A 5,407-nucleotide genomic window follows, 5' to 3' on the forward strand; every position below is an offset into this window, starting at 1 on the left:
GCAGAGAGAAAGCCCCAGGCTGGCGTGACTGGTGAGAAGTCCAGTGTGGTTGGTGTGGCGGGGGTGGGGAGCAATGAGAGAGGATAAGAGGGATGCAGAGGAAAAGGGCCAGAACAGATGGAGTAGGGCCTTGGAGGCCATCGAGAGACTTGGCTTTCTGCTGAGAACAAAATGGGAGCCTGTTGGAGAGTGTCCGCAGGTCAAATTATGCAAGCTATTCCAGGAATTCTAGCCATCTCTTCCTCCTTCCTCACACTCCATCTGAGCACTTATCTCTCTCCCCCTGTGCACTGGATCCCTTGAGAATCCAGGCTCTCCCTCTTACCTGCCTTTGTCCTCAGCGCCAGCAATGCCCAGGACCTTGTGGGTATTCAACACGTAGTGATGGATGTCAAAATGCCTTTGTTTTCCCCTGTGGCTGCATTTGGATTTGGGTTTGGTAAGAACCTCTTGAGAAAAACAGCCTTTTTCAAATAAACATGAAAAAAAAAGTATTCATTTTTCTGTGAGAAGTTTAATAAATGATGTAGTATCTTTAAAAAAAAAAAAAAAAAAAAAAGCCCACCATCAGAAACACTTCACCAGAGAACGAGAAATCAACATGCCTTTCCTTTGCGATCATAAATAAATCCGAATTAAAAAATTAGTGTTTTCCGGATGCGATTCTGTGGCATTGGAAAAGCAAATCCCTTTTTTCTGTAGTGGGCCATTAGGGAGTTCTACAATGCTCGTTTCCGCTCTTCTCAGAATGTGGCTGGCCTCCTGTGTTGACGCGTCCCCTCCACCTCCCCTTGAGGATCTTTCTGGGCAGTGTTTTCTTCAGCACCATCTGAGGAAAAATTAGGCAGTTTGCACTGACCACACGAACCGCCCCTGGCCTAACCCCCCCGTGGCTGGACCCCAGTCACTGCATAGCGTGGTTCCCGCTCTTCACTCTGGACCAACATTTTCTTCCCCTCGGAGTGGACACCCAGTCCTGGCTCCCAGGGTCTGGAAACCAAGGGGGCCCCGAACACAACTGCCACTAGGAACCCCCATTCTCCACCCCTTCACTTCCACAAAGGGCATAAGGGAAGTAAATGTGCTCACATTCTTTTCCAAACTTGAAGTGTAATGAACTCTAATGGAGATTTTAAGGAAGAAGAACATCACAGCTCAAAGAAATCATAGTATTCTACCAAACACATACGTGTATGTGTGTGTGTGTGTGTGTGTGTGTGTGTGTGTAAATGTGTGGTCCACGGTGCTTTGGTTCTCACCAGGAGCTGTCTTCTTTATCTGTATTTGTAGGAAAAATCTAATAGTTCCTCTTGCTCTGCGTCTAAGAAGTCATTTCCCTTGAGACAGCAGTTTTCAGAGGCGCTAAGAACTTCCTTAGAGCAGGGGAGACCTGTAATCTCTTCCCTCTAGACTGAAGGTCTGCATTATGCTGTATACCCCACGGTGCAAGGCCTGCCGTGGATTTTAGTTTATGGGGTTGGTCCAGCACCCAGGACTGTGCCTGTCATTTGGAAGCAGTGCTCTGTTAATATTTATTAAATGGAGGAGTGTGAGGTGTTACATAATTTAAAATACTAACCTATGTACCCCCCCCCCCCATATCTCCTCTACTCCATAATCCTTGCTTCATCCCAAGGAGGCAGCCTCAGGGAGGCGTTCACTACTTTGGGGTGAATGATCAGAAAGACAGGGTTTTTGAGGTCACTCAAAGCAGAAACCACTAATATGGGCAAATTCCTTATGAATTCGATTTCCTGAGTTAGTGGAGAATAAGTAAAGAAACACTCTCCAATCGTTCCTAGAAGCCACATCCCAGGCAGAGAGCTGGCGGCTGAAACTCCAGGTATGTTTGAGGAACCTGAGAGGTGAGACTGGGAGGTGAGGACAAGGACATGGCTGTGATGGCCTCACCCAGTTGTTGAAGAACATTCCCCATGAACCTAAGGGCAATATGGAACAGTGGACAGCCTGACTCTGAGGACCCAGCAGCAGAACATCCCTAGGGCTGGGGCACCTGGGTGGCTCAGTCGGTTGAGTGTCCGACTTCAGCTCAGGTCTTGATCTCGTGGTTCGTTGAGTTCGAGCCCTGTGTTGGGCTCTGTGCTCACAGCTCAGAGCCTAGAGCCTGCCTCAGATTCTGTGTCTCCCTCTTTCTCTGCCCCTCCTCTGCTTTCACTCTGTCTCTCTCTCTCTCTCTCAAAAATAAATGATAAACATTAAAAAATTTAAAAAAAAAATGCCAAGGGCTGTGTGTGGTACCCATACAGCTAGCAACCCTCCACCAGTCTGCCTATTGCTTAGAATAGAGCAGCACTCAGCACAAAGCGGGCATTCGATAACTTTTGAATTAACATATAGAGGTACTCAGTGAATATTTCTAGCTTTCTACTCTTTGCTTGAGTAAATTTTAACCCACTTTGTGTCTGTTACTCATTCATGAAACAGATATTCTAACACCCTCACTAGAAACAGGAAAACAGCACCCACGTACCCTGCAAGGCTTTGTAACGATGGTGCTGACATGTAAGACGGGCTCCCTGACCCCAACTATGTACTGGCTGGGAGAACAAGGCTCAGGGAGTAAAAGGAGAAAATAAGTTAGAAAAATAAACGTATAAGAGCCAGATGAGGCTGACTGTCATTGCCAGAAGAGTAGAGTGTAGGAGAGATTGGGCAGGAGGGAGGATATTGAAATATAAGCAGGACTGACATGAGAGGGGCAGGGGGAGTAGGGAAGGTATAGGAGGAGAGGGGAATTAAATGAGCGAAGTAGTTGAAGCAGGAATGAGCATGTGTGTTCCAGTTACAACAGACTATCGATCAGAAATGCTGGAGCAGAGAGTTGATGTCAAGATCTACTCGTGAGACCAGAGAGAGGGGCCAGACAAACTGAGACACTTCTCAGTGCCGAGCTAAGGAGTCTCGACTTGGCAAGGAAGCGGGACCCATTACCTATGTTGCAGGGCCCAAAGCAAAATGAAAATCCAGGGTTCCTGGTTCCAACATTAGGAGTTTCAACACAGGACGGCAGAACATTCAACCACGTGCAGGGCCTCCCAAGCACAGGGCCCAGGGCGACTGGCCAACTGGTACACCCACCAAGCCCATACTGTGTGTGAGCATTGACTATGCATTGCACAATTTTGACGGGAAAACACTACATTGGAGTGGCGTATTAAAAAGACTAGGTGTACCTCCTAGGTGGTGGGGACAGGAAGTGGCAGAAGGGTACCTATCAGAAAATCATGGGACTTGTCACACATGTGGTAATAAGCCCACAGAGAAGGTCGGTGGTTGTAGGAATGGGATGGAGGGACATGTGTAATGTATTAGCAGAGGTCACTGTCTCTAGGGGCCAAGTATGGGGACAACCCAGGCCCTCTGTGGTGATGTCCTGGCTCACACTGGGTCTGGGAGAAAGCTGGAATCCTGGAGAGAAAGAGGAAGTGTGGTAAAAGGAGCTGGTTTGGGGAGGTTGGTGGGGAGTAAGCAGTCTTAGTCATGCTGAGTATGAGATAAGGGCAGGGCCTCCAAGAAGAAATGCCCTGCCAGCCGTTAAAGATGAGGAAGAAAGTTCAGTTTTGGAAATGGAGATTTGAAAGAAGTGAAAAGTGTTGTGTAACGATTGAGGTTGTGAGGCCATAGATGCAATTTCTTAGGAATCAAGTGGATAGATAAGTGGGGTGCTAAAAACAGCTGAGTACTTTAAAATAATATTTTCTACCTCCACTTAGAAGGAATTGGGCAATTAGCCATGATGTTGGTTGGAGCCAGCAGCCCGGTGGAAGTCTTTCTCAGTTGCTATTTCCATAAGGTGGTTGTGCAGAATCACAAACCGGTTTTGATCCTTCAGTGTTAAAACATGGCTAAAAAAAAAAAAAAAAAAAAAAAAAAAGCCGAAACACTGGTAAAACTTATCGGCATTAACTGTCGAAGGGCTCTTGTAGCAGGTTCCCCAATGCCGTCCCCCCACCGCCTTTAATGATCCATTTATTTTTCAGGCAATTCTTTCAGGAATTTGAAAGTTTAAGCAGGGGTTACATAGAGAACTAACAGGAAATGTCTCATCTTTCCAAGTTTATTGTTGAGAGTGGCCAGATGTCATTTGTTTGTGAGTGGGAAATGGGAAGTTAGATCACAGAACGTGAAATTTAAAACTCCATGCTTACAAAAAAAAAAAAAAAAAGGTGGGGGAGAGGGGGAGTGGAGAGAGGAGAAACACACACAGGGAAGCGTCTTTGCCTCCCATGACTTATGTTAACAGTGTAGTGGGGCAATGCTCATGAGCAAGACGCTAATATGAGAACATGCTTTACTGTCTGCAGGCATCACTCCCTTCGAGGTCTGTGTGCAAACAGCTGGTCTCCGCCTGGCCGGGCCAGGGTGTTTGGGAGCTCTCTGTGGATCGGCTGTAATTATAAACCCCACGAAGGGCCAGGAATGGAGGCCAACGTTCTTATTGGTCATCGTGCCCCAGAATCAAGAATGAGACAGGAACTTACAGAGTCCTTCGCTTTAGCACTTACTAAAGCAATTATACTGATTTTTTTAAATTATGTTTTCAGCCTCTCTGGTTTAAACAATCTGGGTCAAACACTTCCAGACTGTTCAGGCTGGCTCAGATCTGGGCCCTTCAACTGTCCCGGAAATACCCTCTTCATCCCTTGCTGTTGCTACAGTGGGCTTTGGCAGGCTCCCTCTCGGCCAGGTGTTTTCCCCCAACAGTTGCCATGGCAGCAATGTTCAACAGAGGTTCTGAGGGGCTCAGAATTGACAAGCCAGAGGTGGGGCCTGAGTTCCTGTCTCCAGTCCACGATTTGCTGATCCATCTGTCTTCCTCAGAGAGAGAGAGCACATAGTACAGGATTGTGCTTCCTTGGAAGATGACAGGCACCAGGCCAGACTAACAGACGTAAATTTGGAATTGCTTATTGGATTACTGGGCCAAACATGGGAAATGTAGCTGGAGGGGAAGATACAGAGCAAAGGGATCCAAGAGCAGCTCCAAGGCTCAGAACTTCTTGGGCAGTGTTGGAAAGAAAAAGAAAGCCCGAATCTACTCCTGGGCTTTCAAGGGCAACAAGAAAGATTCTCTTCACCCCCACCCCTGTCTTCCCCTCGAATTATTTAGCAGTTTTTCTTCCTTGGCCCCTGCCTAAGATCCTGACATCCCCACTTTAGTCTCTTCCTGGGATTAAATCATTAAGGCCTCATTTATGCAAATACTGAACGGGAGGATGGAGCCCATTGGCCAGGCTGCTTGGCCATAATGTCTACGTAGGCATTTATTGTCATGGTGTCCAAGGGCTGGGAAACACAAGAGATAAGCTACTTTTTTAAAAAATTATTGTGGTAAAATATAGATTTTCCAAAATTTACCAATTTAACCATTTTTAAGTGTACAATT

At 46.7% G+C, this 5,407-nt stretch overlaps 1 long non-coding RNA gene across 1 annotated transcript; it reads right to left on the minus strand.

Moving 5' to 3' along the window:
- Positions 1-371: 371 nt before the first annotated feature.
- Positions 372-5,162, minus strand: LOC125924613 (uncharacterized). Its single transcript, XR_007458485.1, has 3 exons — positions 4,503-5,162; positions 3,725-3,866; positions 372-829 (listed from the first exon to the last, which is right to left on the minus strand). It is a non-coding gene; the product is annotated as an uncharacterized LOC125924613 (long non-coding RNA).
- Between the last annotated feature and the right edge of the window lie 245 nt (positions 5,163-5,407).

Source organism: Panthera uncia, chromosome F2, assembly GCF_023721935.1.
Source record: "Panthera uncia isolate 11264 chromosome F2, Puncia_PCG_1.0, whole genome shotgun sequence".
Classification (NCBI taxonomy): domain Eukaryota; kingdom Metazoa; phylum Chordata; class Mammalia; order Carnivora; family Felidae; genus Panthera; species Panthera uncia.